The sequence below is a fragment of the Gorilla gorilla genome, chromosome 11 (genome assembly GCF_029281585.2).
Source record: "Gorilla gorilla gorilla isolate KB3781 chromosome 11, NHGRI_mGorGor1-v2.1_pri, whole genome shotgun sequence".
Lineage (NCBI taxonomy): Eukaryota > Metazoa > Chordata > Mammalia > Primates > Hominidae > Gorilla > Gorilla gorilla.
The window spans coordinates 27,982,932-27,996,849 of NC_073235.2; positions in this window are offsets into that span (position 1 = coordinate 27,982,932).

The window sequence follows — 13,918 nt, forward strand, 5'->3', positions numbered from 1 at the left end:
TCAGATTGTTTTCCTATTTCTTGTGGAAAATGCCACTGAAATTTATTATTATTATTATTATTATACTTTAAGTTTTAGGGTACATGTGCACAATGTGCAGGTTAGTTACATAGGTATACATGTGCCATGCTGGTGTGCTGCACCCATTAACTCATCATTTAGCATTAGGTATATCTCCTAATGCTATCCCTCCCCCCTCCCCCCACCCCACAACAGTTGCCAGAGTGTGATATTCCCCTTCCTGTGTCCATGTGATCTCATTGTTCAATTCCCACCTTTGAGTGAGAACATGTGGTGTTTGGTTTTTTGTCCTTGCGATAGTTTACTGAGAATGATGATTTCCAATTTCATCCATGTACCTACAAAGGACATTAACTCATCATTTTTTATGGCTGCATAGTATTCCATGGTGTATATGTGCCACATTTTCTTAATCCAGTCTATCATTGTTGGACATTTGGGTTGGTTCCAAGTCTTTGCTATTGTGAATAGTACCGCAATAAACATATGTGTGCATGTGTCTTTATAGCAGCATGATTTATAGTCCTTTGGGTATATACCCAGTAATGGGATGGCTGGGTCAAATGGTATTTCTAGTTCTAGATCCCTGAGGAATCGCCACACTGACTTCCACAATGGTTGAACTAGTTTACAGTCCCACCAACAGTGTAAAAGTGTTCCTATTTCTCCACATCCTCTCCAGCACCTGTTGTTTCCTGGCTTTTTAATGATCGCCATTCTAACAGGTGTGAGATGGTATCTCATTGTGGTTTTGATTTGCATTTCTCTGATGGCCAGTGATGGTGAGCATTTTTTCATGTGTTTTTTGGCTGCATAAATGTCTTCTTTTGAGAAGTGTCTGTTCATGTCCCTCGCCCACTTTTTGATGGGGTTGTTTGTTTTTTTCTTGTAAATTTGTTTGAGTTCATTGTAGATTCTGGATATTAGCCCTTCGTCAGATGAGTAGGTTGTGAAAATTTTCTCCCATTTTGTAGGTTGCCTGTTCACTCTGATGGTAGTTTCTTTCGCTGTGCAGAAGCTCTTTACTTTAATTAGATCCCATTTGTCAATTTTGGCTTTTGTGGCCATTGCTTTTGATGTTTTAGACATGAAGTCCTTGCCCATGCCTATGTCCTGAATGGTAATGCCTAGGTTTTCTTCTAGGGTTTTTATGGTTTTAGGTCTAACGTTTAAGTCTTTAATCCTTCTTGAATTAATTTTTGTATAAGGTGTAAGGAAGGGATCCAGTTTCAGCTTTCTACATATGGCTAGCCAGTTTTCCCAGCACCATTTATTAAATAGGGAATCCTTTCCCCATTTCTTGTTTTTCTCAGATTTGTCAAAGATCAGATAGCTGTAGATATGCGGCATTATTTCAGAGGGCTCTGTTCTGTTCCATTGATCTATATCTCTGTTTTGGTATCAGTACCATGCTGTTTTGGTTACTGTAGCCTTGTAGTATAGTTTGAAGTCAGGTGGCGTGATGCCTCCATCTTTGTTCTTTTTGCTTAGGATTGACTTGGCGATGCGGGCTCTTATTTGGTTCCATATGAACTTTAAATTAGTTTTTTCCAATTCTGTGAAGAAAGGCATTGGTAGCTTGATGGGGATAGTATTGAATCTATAAATTACCTTGGGCAGTATGGCCATTTTCACAATATTGATTCTTCCTACCCATGAGCATGGAATGTTCTTCCATTTGTTTGTATCCTCTTTTATTTCCTTGAGCAGTGGTTTGTAGTTCTCCTTGAAGAGGTCCTTCACATCCCTCGTAAGTTGGATTCCTAGGTATTTTATTCTCTTTGAAGCAATTGTGAATGGGAGTTCACTCATGATTTGGCTCTCTGTTTGTCTGTTATTGGTGTATAAGAATGCTTGTGATTTTTGTACATTGATTTTGTATCCTGAGACTTTGCTGAAGTTGCTTATCAGCTTAAGGAGATTTTGGGCTGAGACAATAGGGTTTTCTAGATATACAATCATGTCATCTGCAAACAGGGACAATTTGACTTCCTCTTTTCCTAATTGAATGCCCTTTATTCCCTTCTCCTGCCTAATTGCCCTGGCCAGAACTTCCAACACTATGTTGAATAGGAGTGGTGAGAGAGGGCATCCCTATCTTATGCCAGTTTTCAAAGGGAATGCTTCCAGTTTTTGCCCATTCAGTATGAGATTGGCTGTGGGTTTGTCATAGATAGCTCTCATTATTTTGAGATACATCCCATCAATACCTAATTTATTGAGAGTTTTTAGTATGAAGGCTGTTGAATTTTGTCAAAGGCCTTTTCTGCATCTATTGAGATAATCATGTGGCTTTTGTCTTTGGTTCTGTTTGTATACTGGATTACATTTATTGATTTGCGTATATTGAGCCAGCCTTGCATCCCAGGGATGAAGCCCACTTGATCATGGTGGATAAGCCTTTTGATGTGCTGCTGGATTCGGTTTGCCAGTATTTTATTGAGGATTTTTGCATCAATGTTCATCAAGGATATTGGTCTAAAATTATCTTTTTTGGTTGTGTCTCTGCCCAGCTTTGGTATCAGGATGATGCTGGCCTCATAAAATGAGTTAGTGAGGATTCCCTCTTTTTCTATTGATTGGAATAGTTACAGAAGGAATGGTACCAGTTCCTCCTTGTACCTCTGGTAGAATTCAGCTGTGAATCCATCTGTGCCTGGACTCTTTTTGGTTGGTAAGCTATTGATTACTGCCACAATTTCAGCTCCTGTTATTGGTCTATTCAGAGATTCAACTTCTTCCTGGTTTAGTCTTGGGAGGGTGTATGTGTCGAGGAATTTATCTATTTCTTCTAGATTTTCTAGTTTATTTGCGTAGAGGTGTTTATAGTATTCTCTGATGGTAGTTTGTATTTCTGTGGGATTGGTGGTGATATCCCCTTTATCATTTTTTATTGCATCTATTTGATTCTTCTCTCTTTTCTTCTTTATTAGTCTTGCTAGCAGTCTGTCAATTGTGTTGATCCTTTCAAAAAACCAGCTCCTGGATTCATTAATTTTTTGAAGGGTTTTTTGTGTCTCTATTTCCTTCAGTTCTGCTCTGATTTTAGTTATTTCTTGCCTTCTGCTAGCTTTTGAATGTGTTTGCTCTTGCTTTTCTAGTTCTTTTAATTGTGATGTTAGGGTGTCAAGTTTGGATCTTTCTTGCTTTCTCTTGTGGGCATTTAGTGCTATAAATTTCCCTCTACACACTGCTTTGAATGTGTCCCAGAGATCCTGGTATGTTGTGTCTTTGTTCTCATTGGTTTCAAAGAACATTTTTATTTCTGCCTTCATTTCGTTATGTACCCAGTAGTCATTCAGGAGCAGGTTGTTCAGTTTCCATGTAGTTGAGTGGTTTTGAGTGAGTTTCTTAATCCTGAGTTCTAGTTTGATTGCTAGACTCTGTGGTCTGAGAGACAATTTATTATAATTTCTGTTCTTTTACATTTGCTGAGGAGAGCTTTACTTCCAACTATGTGGTTTTGGAATAGGTGTGATGTGGTGCTGAAAAAAATGTATATTCTGTTGATTTGGGGTGGAGAGTTCTGTAGATGTCTATTAGGTCCACCTGGTGCAGAGCTGAGTTCAATTCCTGGGTATCCTTGTTGACTTTCTGTCTCGTTGATCTGTCTAATGTTGACAGTGGGGTGTTAAAGCCTCCCATTATTATTGTGTGGGAGTCTAAGTCTCTTTGTAGGTCACTCAGGACTTGCTTTATGAATCTGGGTGCTCCTGTATTAGGAGCATATATATTTAGGATAGTTAGCTCTTCTTGTTGAATTGATCCCTTTACCATTATGTAATAGCCTTCTTTGTCTCTTTTGATCTTTGTTGGTTTAAAGTCTGTTTTATCAGAGACTAGGATTGCAACCCCTGCCTTTTTTTGTTTTCCATTTGCTTGGTAGATCTTCCTCCATCCTTTTATTTTGAGCCTATGTGTGTCTCTGCACGTGAGATGGGTTTCCTGAATACAGCACACTGATGGGTCTTGACTCTTTATCCAATTTGCCAGTCTGTGTCTTTTAATTGGAGCATTTAGTCCATTTACATTTAAAGTTAATCTTGTTATGTGTGAATTTGATCCTGTCATGATGATGTTAGCTGGTTATTTTGCTCGTTAGTTGATGCAGTTTCTTCCTAGTCTCGATGGTCTTTACATTTTGGCATGATTTTGCAGCGGCTGGTACCGGTTGTTCCTTTCCATGTTTAGCACTTCCTTCAGGAGCTCTTTTAGGGCAGGCCTGGTGGTGACAAAATCTCTCAGCATTTGCTTGTCTGTAAAGTATTTTATTTCTCCTTCACTTATGAAGCTTAGCTTGGCTGGATATGAAGTTCTGGGTTGAAAATTCTTTTCTTTAAGAATGTTGAATATTGGCCCCCACTCTCTTCTGGCTTGTAGGGTTTCTGCCGAGAGATCCGCTGTTAGTCTGATGGGCTTCCCTTCGAGGGTAACCTGACCTTTCTCTCTGGCTGCCCTTAACATTTTTTCCTTCATTTCAACTTTGGTGAATCTGACAATTATGTGTCTTGGAGTTGCTCTTCTCAAGGAGTATCTTTGTGGCGTTCTCTGTATTTCCTGAATCTGAACGTTGGCCTGCCTTGCTAGATTGGGGAAGTTCTCCTGGATAATATCCTGCAGAGTGTTTTCCAACTTGGTTCCTTTCTCCCCGTCACTTTCAGGTACACCAATCAGACTTAGATTTGGTCTTTTCACATAGTCCCATATTTCTTGGAGGCTTTGCTCATTTCTTTTTATTCTTTTTTCTCTAAACTTCCCTTCTTGCTTCATTTCATTCATTTCATCTTCCATCACTGATACCCTTTCTTCCAGTTGATCACATCGGCTCCTGAGGCTTCTGCATTCTTCACGTAGTTCTCGAGCCTTGGTTCTCAGCTCCATCAGCTCCTTTAAGCACTTCTCTGTATTGGTTATTCTAGTTATACATTCTTCTAAATTTTTTTCAAAGTTTTCAACTTCTTTGCCTTTGGTTTGAATGTCCTCCCGTAGCTCAGAGTAATTTGATCGTCTGAAGCCTTCTTTCAGCTCGTCAAAGTCATTCTCCGTCCAGCTTTATTCCGTTGCTGGTGAGGAACTGCGTTCCTTTGGAGGAGGAGAGGCACTCTGCTTTTTAGAGTTTCCAGTTTTTCTGTTCTGTTTTTTCCCCATCTTTGTGGTTTTATCTACTTTTGGTCTTTGATGATGGTGATGTACAGATGGGTTTTTGGTGTGGATGTCCTTTCTGTTTGTTAGTTTTCCTTCTAACAGACAGGACCCTCACCTGCAGGTCTGTTGGAATACCCTGCCTTGTGTAGTGTCAGTGTGCCCCTGCTGGGGGGTGCCTCCCAGTTAGGCTGCTCAGGGGTCAGGGGTCAGGGACCCACTTGAGGAGGCAGTCTGCCCGTTCTCAGATCTCCAGCTGCCTGCTGGGAGAACCACTGCTCTCTTCAAAGCTGTCAGACAGGGACATTTAAGTCTGCAGAGGTTACTGTTGTCTTTTTGTTTGTCTGTGCCCTGCTCCCAGAGGTGGAGCCTACAGAGGCAAGCAGGCAGGCCTCCTTGAGCTGTGGTGGGCTCCACCCAGTTTGAGCTTCCCCGCTGCTTTGTTTACCTAAGCAAGCCTGGGCAATGGCGGGCGCCCCTCCCCCAGCCTCGCTGCCCCCTTGCAGTTTGATCTCAGACTGCTGTGCTAGCAATCAGCGAGATTCCGTGGGCGTAGGACCCTCGGAGCCAAGTGCGGGATATAATCTCGTGGTGCGCCGTTTTTTAAGCCTGTCGGAAAAGCGCAGTATTCGGGTGGGAGTGACCCGATTTTCCAGGTGCCATCCGTCACCCCTTTCTTTGATTAGGAAAGGGAACTCCCTGACTCCTTGCGCTTCCCGAGTGAGGCAATGCCTCGCCCTGCTTCGGCTCGCGCTCGGTGTGCGCACCCACTGACCTGCGCCCACTGTCTGGCACTCCCTAGTGAGATGAGCCCGGTACCTCAAATGGAAATGCAGAAATCCTACATTTTTGTTAATGAACATCTAGGTAATACTTAGGACATGCCAAAGTACCATTCTGGTACTTTGCAAACATGAACTCAGTTAATCTTTGTAACAACCCTCTCATGAGAGCATTGTTATTGTTATCGCTACTTGGGGATATTATCCCTGTGAGGAAATCAAGGCATGGAGATGTTAAGGTCATACAGCAAATGATTGGCAAACTAGTGTTGTCAGATTTAGCCATATGACGTTTATAACAATGTATAACTTTCTACTACAGTCCTCTCTTGATATCGATGGGGAATGGATCTATGACCACCTCCTGCCACTAACCACCCCCTCACTGATACCAAAATCCACAGATGCTCAAGATCTTGATATGCAACGGTGTGGTATCTATGCATAACTTATGCACATCTCCCCGTATACTTCAAATCATCTCTCCACTACTTATAATACATAATACAATGTGAATGCTACGTAAATAGTTGTTAGCCTGTATTTTTTGTTTGTAATATTTTTTATTGTATGGTTATTTTTTTTTCTGAGTATTTTCTATGCATGATTAGTTGAATCCGTGGATACAGAACTCACAGATACTGAGGGCTGACCGTTTGAGTGCATCCCGCACAAAGTTTGTTGTTTATCTGAAATTCAAATTTAACTGGGCATTCCATATTTTATCTGGAAACTAGAAGTGAAACCAAATTAAACCTGGGAAGTTGGCTTCCTGAGCCACCCTTCTCATATGCGCACTGAGCTGTGAGTCACCTTATGGATTTTAAAGTTTTAACTGTCACTCAGGGAGCTGTCAGAGTGCATGGTCCTGGCCAAAACAAGCCTCACCCCAGGGCAACCTTGCACCCTCACTTGCTCATTCCTCACTATGAGGTTCAGTTGTAGGCAATACTCTCATTAATGCAGAAGGTGTCCTCTGGTATTTTATGAATGGACTTTTATAAAGAAAATGCAGAGGCAATACTGCTCCGTACCTTTTTCTGATTTGAGGCTTCTTTTCTGCAAGGGTATAGGAAAATAGGACTCACAAGTAAGAGAATGGAGAAAAAAATTGCTCTCTGCTGAGCAGGTCCTTTTCAAGCCCTTAGAAAGAAAGGCAAGCATTTCTTCACTGAAGAAGGATGAGTCAGTGACATTTTCTCATTTTGCTGCGTGTGATATTCACACTGATTCCAATTATGTGAAATGCAGGTTCCAGGAGTTCAGCTTTAAAGGGCCATAGGTTTCCTTCTCAATTGGGTGGAAGCATTTTAAATCATCCGTACCTCATGCCAGGCAAAGTCTTTGTTTTCTTTATAGCCAACTTTCTTCTTTCCTTTTCCAAGCACAGCACAAAAGGTGGGAGGTTACTTTAAAGAAAGGCATTTATTTTTAACAATAAACCAAGATCTGAAAGAAGGTAGAATTAGAGTTAGTTCCTGTAAAATGAAAAAAAAAAAAAATACAAAGACATTTACTCTTAAAAAAAAGATTCTGTAGAGAAAATGAAGAGTTGTTGGCTTGAAAAATACAAAACATACAAAATAAAAACATTTTATTTTTCTAAGGTCACTTCACATGTCCAGGCTTTTAGCATTTTCTTCAATATTAAGAATACACATATCTCAGCAAGAAATATAACCTGTAATTTGATGACTATAGATTCCTTTCCCTTCTTTTTTATAACACTGCAAAATCCTTTTTCTATGAATGCTTTATGGTGTGGTCCATAAAATAATGGGTATTTTTTGAGGGCTTCAAGGGATAACACACAATGGTTTATGGTGGTGGGGGTTAACATTTTGAGTGAAGCTTTTCATGAAGTTAATTACCTGAGAAGAAATTGAGAAAAAGAATCTAAGGATTAAAGGATTGTATGTGTGTGATATCATAATTTATAATAAAAAATACATATATTTGGTTTCTGCCCTGGATCCTGGCACAGAACTCCTAAAACCTGTGGAATTTCCTGGGTGATAGGAGAATCTTTTTTTTTTTTTCTTATTGATACAGAGTTTCACTCTGTTGCCCAGGCTGGAGTGCAGTGGCACAGTCTTGGCTCACTGCAACTTCTACCTCCCGGGTTCAAGCGATTCTCCTGCCTCAGCCTCCCAAGTAGCCGGAATTCCAGGAGTCCGCCACCACACCCAGCTAATTTTTATATTTTTAGTAGAGACAGGGTTTTGCCATGTTGGCCAGGCTGGTCTCAAACCCCTGACCTCAGTTCTAATGAGGTGACTCTCGGTAAGCTCCTGGATAGCTTTAGAATGGGGGCTGGTGGCTAGAAGACCAAACTGTAATTAAATTGGAACTTTTGGTCCCAGGCCCCAACCCCCATTCTCCAGGGAGGGGAGAGGAGCTAAAAATGGAGTTAAAATTTGATTATGCCTACTTGATGAAGCCTCTATATAAATCTCTAAAATATGGGGGTCAGTGGGCTTCCAGGCTGGTGAACAAGAACACATCCCATGTGCATGGAGGATGGTGAGCCCCAAACTTCAGGGGCACAGAAGCTGCTGTGCTTACGACTCTTCCATGGTTTGCCCTGTGTACCTCTTCATCTGGATATTCTTTGTAATATCCTTTAAAATGAACGAGTAAATCTAAGAAAGTGCTTCCCTGAGTTCTGTGGCAGTTCTAGCAAATAATAGAACCTGAGGAGGGGGTTGTGGGAATCTCCAATTTATAGTGGATTGGCCAGAAGTACAGGTGACAACCTGAGACTGACTGACTTCCTTCCTTCCTTCCCTCCTTCCTTCCATCCTTCCTTCCTTCCTTCCCTCCTTCCTTCCCTCCCTCCCTCCCTCCTTCCTTCCTTCCTTCTTTCCTTCCTTCCTTCCTTCCTTCTTTGTGTTTTTTGACGACTAGTTAGTAAGCCTTCTGGTCCCAGCATGACTGGATGCATGCATAAATATGTGGCCAATTCCATTTTAATAGTATTATGCTAAATCCAGCTGTACTAATATAGACATGCTCCTATTTGCCAGTCCGCACATATATCACACAGACAATATGTAGAATATGTAATTTCTATGAGAAAGGGACCTCAACTGAACACACTCACACCCACAGAGGAGCATGATCTAATCCTGACTCAGTAGCTCCTTCTTCATCCAGCTCTAGATAGGTCCTTTAGAGCATAAAATTGCTCCTTTACTCAGGGGAATAAAGTGCTGGTGTTCATAGTAGAAAAACCTGAAAGTGAGAAATACGTGGAAGCTGAAAACCAAAATGCTTCCCCGGTCTCAGGAAACAACAGTGGAAATAGCCTTCATGTCAAGTCCCTTATGCTGTTAAGTTGCAAATTCCTCTGGGAAAGCACTGCATTGGTGGGCCTGAAGTGGTTGGTGAGTCTTCTTGCAATTCCAAATGGATCTCTGTTTTGTGGAATAGCCATCCTGGTGGGCCATGGTGGCTGGGGTCTCACAGGCTGGGCTGGATCCTAGAAGTGATTTGTCATGCATGATGGGAGAAGCCCAGGTTGTTCTTGCAGGAGCAACATGTGGCTTATGACAGAGGAGTGAGTTTCAAGCAAAAAACAAAACAGAAAAAAAAAAAAAAAAGGAGAGACAGAAGGGATTAGGTTTATCTGGGGAGACTTCTGACTTGCTGGATGCTACTGATGTCATTTGGGTAATCTAGAGACCAGGCACAGAGCTGTGGGACATAATCACCACAGCGCTGATGGCCTTGTCTATCTGTCACTGAGTACCACCATATCCTAGCACATTCCATGTTCTGGCTCTTTTTAAGTCTCTCAACAACCTCAGAAGAGACAATCTGTAGGCATCATCATTAGCCATGTTTGATAGACCAGGAAAGTGGGGCACAGAGAGTGATTAATGAGCTCAAGGCTACGCAGCAGATGATGGGCCGCATCCAGTGTCTGCTCATCATCATGCGTCTTGCTGCCCTCAAGCCACTCCTAGCAGTTGCCCAGAACTGTTTGTTCCCCGTTCCTATCCTCAGGTGTATCTGGGGTGTTTCCACCCTGGCCTCAGTCTCCCCTAACCAAACCATGACACTGGCCTCTGCTCCTCTGCGCTGGTTCCTGAAGCTTGTCTCTCCCCTGTAGATGCTGATTCTGTCTCCTCAAGGTCTTTGGACTCCATGTTTTCGTGGCTGGAATGAAACACACTCCAGCTCCAGCCCCATGGAAGCTGTTCCCAACCTTTCCACTCAGCTAGTCTCTGTCAGGATTGCTTGACTCCTGACCCAAGGGATGGGAGAACAGGAGTGGGAGGGGATGCCATGAAGGGAACCAGCATCAGGACTGGAAAAGGGACAGGTCAATGAGAGGGAAACGGGCTTCCTCTTATGAGATGCTGACCTCATGGTGCCCCAGTATATAAGTTAGGAAGAGGCAGGGTGGGGAATGGATGTGCATTTTGGCAAAGTGTGGTGCTGAGCAAGGCTGGTGGTTAACAGAATTTAGATGCTTTCCAGAGCAGAGATTTAATGTGCAGTGGATGAATAATAAAGCCACTGAACATCGCAGGTCCACGAGAGGGTCAGGCAGGGAGAAACCAGAAAAGAAACCACAATGCAAGAGCACTGGGCCCCTTTTTCTCATATGGTTGGCTGCAAAGTGAATTAAATGAGAGCTGTTGCTTTTCAGCTAAGTAAATTAGTAACTTAACAATTTAACAGACACTAATTGACCATTATACTATGCTACTGTTTTGAGGAAAGTGCTAAACAGTTTAAGCCTATTTTTCCTTACTTGCAGAGCACCTAGCTCATTGAGTTATTTTCAGAATGGAAGGATGCTGCAAAGGATGATGAGTGTATCTAAGAGCCAAAGGGCAGTGGCTTCAGGAAGAGATGGTTCTAGAAGCTCAGACAATGTCCTTATAATTCTGACTATGTCTCCAAGATTTTTTTCCTCTATCTTTCTTAATCATTAGTCAGATTCTCTGTGTGTGATGATACGAATGTTCACCAGTAGTTCAGCCTTATATCTTGCCAAATTAGGAATCTCCTTGGAAAGAGATTTCTTTCCCAATAATTGCAGAAAAAATGGCCTTTTCTCTCCTTCACATGAATTGGGTGGTGTGCCCAGGCCTGACCAATCACTGTGAACTGGAGAGACCACATCAGTGTCCTGTTTCTACCCTGCTGCCAAGGAGAAAGTTAACTCCATCCAATAAAGGATGATTCTCCCAAAGAAAATTGAGGTGCTATTGTCAGGAAACCAGACAACAGATGTTGGGTAAGCAAATTAGTTGTGCTAACCCCAGTCATTGTTACTGAGGGTTGGGATCCAGGTTTGGGTTTGGTCCAAAAGTTAAATCACACAGAACCTTTGGCATGAACAGATGCACAGTTGTGTAGAAGAGACTCACAATGAAACAAATCCATGCGATCTAGTCTTGCAGGTGCTGTGATACATGTGCATAAAGAGAGAGGCGCCAATGTGACCTGGGTGGGGACAGCCCTCTATAATGATGAGGTTCTCATTTATGGGTAGAAAGCCAAGGACACTGCATTCCCTGCGTAGCCCACACTTTGGCTACCGTCTCTGCAATTTGGGTCCTGGATGGGACTCTGCACAGCATAAGCTCTGCAGCAATGGGAGTCAATGTGGCAATATTGAGAAGGATGGCAGACTCTGAGAATCACCTAAGAGCAGAGGAAACATGAATTGTCCTCTTACAAACTCCCTTAATAATAAAATAAATCAGCTGTATTGTTCAGTGATGAACTGTTCTGCTTTCTGGCCAGGGGGGCTCCAAAAGTTATTACTGGCTAACAATAGCTTGTTAAAGTTCTTGGGCACAGAAAAATCAAACTGTGCAAGTCCTGGGAGAATCTGGTCACATAAAAAAGAGAATCCATTCCAAGCATGAGCTATTAGTTCTGCTCTGAATATCACCGTTATTAACCGAAGGGCTTTAGTGAAATCTCCAGCCTGCCAGAATCTCAATCCTCATCAACTGCCCAGGAAAATGACTGTGACAGGTGCTAATTGGTTATTATAGGAAAGAATACCTTTGAACTGGAAAAGTGCTTCAGGTGCTAACTAGTCATGGCAACAGTGCTCCCCTGGGACATAGATGCTCTTTGGAGGAATGAGTATACTCCTGTAGAAAATGGCCCTGATTCCTTCCTGTTGACTGATCTCTCTCCCTCTCTCCTTCTCTTCCTTTCCTCCTTACCCAATCCCAACCCTTCCCAGGGCTCTGTTTAAACCAGACCCTGACTACCTCCAGATTCCTCAACAGAGCTTTGGCCTCCTCACTGGCCAGGAGAACTACAGACCCAGTGAAGTGGAGTAAGCAGCTGGTGGGGACAAGTGAGTATTCGTTATTGCAGTCCTATATGGTGGCCCCAGAGGGCGCCTGGGCTTGGCTCCTGTTCACAGGACAGAGCCAGCCACAGCTGATGCACGAAGCTAGGTAGACAAGACATTGGAATACTTGGTATTTTCCATTTAGCTTTCAATTGCTTCCTGCTGTGGACTGGGTTTTCCTTGTCTCCCCTGCCCAACTTGCCTTGTTTAACCTTGTTAATTTCTATCAATTCTGGGAAGGGAAGGATGTCCTCATCCTTACGTCCATCTTGTGCTAATTCCTACTTTCATAGCTCTCTGGGCTTGCTCTCTGACTGTGGAATGTGTGAAAGAAAATGCATCAAGGATCCAATAGGACTCTTAGCCCCTCCCAAGGTCTCCAGGATCTTGCCTTCAGGGGGGCTTCTCTGTGCCTGCCTGTGAGACAGGTGAGCCTGGGCCTCACTGGGTCAGGTGGTGGTGCTCCTCCCTCAGTTCTGACCTGTTCAGTCTTTCTGAGCTCTCCAAACGTTTCATGAGCATCTATCACATGTCTGGCCCAATGTCCAATACTGTAGGCTCAGTAACATGTGACCTAATATTTATCAGTGGCTTACTACATGCCGAGCCTATAACTTACTTTATCTGCATTATTTCATTTTTGTTTTACAACAAATTTCTGAGGTAGATGTAATTATTGATCCTATTTACTGAATCCTGCTTTATAGGAGCTCATCAGTGAGGAGAAACAGCTAATAACAAAACACTGTGGATATTACATTCAGTCAAAGAAGTATCTGGGCACACTTGATTGGCAGCCCCTGCTGGGCACTGAGTTGTACAACATTGGACAAGACAGGCATAGTGTTGGGCCCCAGGTATCCCTGGGTCAGCAGGAGCAGATAAGCAAGAACAAAACAGCCACTGTGGGGGCCTTCCCATGATTTGTGGAAAAACATCATAGGGCCAGGGTATCTCATCCAAGCTAAGAGTACATTTTCTGAAGAAAACAAGCATTCTAGTTTCTAATGACTGAGTGACAACCCTTCCCAACCTTGAAACAACAATGTCTTATTATCTCTAGTGGCTCTGAGGGTTCCCCAGCCTTGGCGGGCAGTCCTCGTCTTGCTTGGAATCTCTCCAGTCATTGCACTTCGATGCTGGACACAGCTGGAGATACCTGAGGTCTCGACCTGGCTGAACTCTGCGATGACTCCCTCACTCACAGCTCTGACCCTAGGCTGGCCAAGCATCCTCACCTGCGTGTGACCTCCCCACATGGCTGGCTGGACTCCTTCCGAGCACAGTGAAGGGAGGGGTACCTCTGCACGATGCCAACTGCCACCAGAACCTGCATTCCAAGAAGCATTTTAGAAAGCATAGGCATCCATGGCCTAGGTTGGAAGGCACTCAGAGGAGCATATGCCACGTTCAGTGGGGTGTAAGTGAACTCCAAGCCAGCCAAGATTGAAGAAGGGGTGCAGCCTACAAAAGGCATGATTGCAAAGAGGCTGGTTCATCAGGTACCACGGGGACTCTCCACCACAGGAAGGGGCAGGGGGTGTGACTCGTGCATGAAAAAAAACCTGAGTTCCGGAGCAATTATAGGAAATGCTGTCATTCACCGAAGATCTACTCATTAGGCAACAGACACTTCACAGTT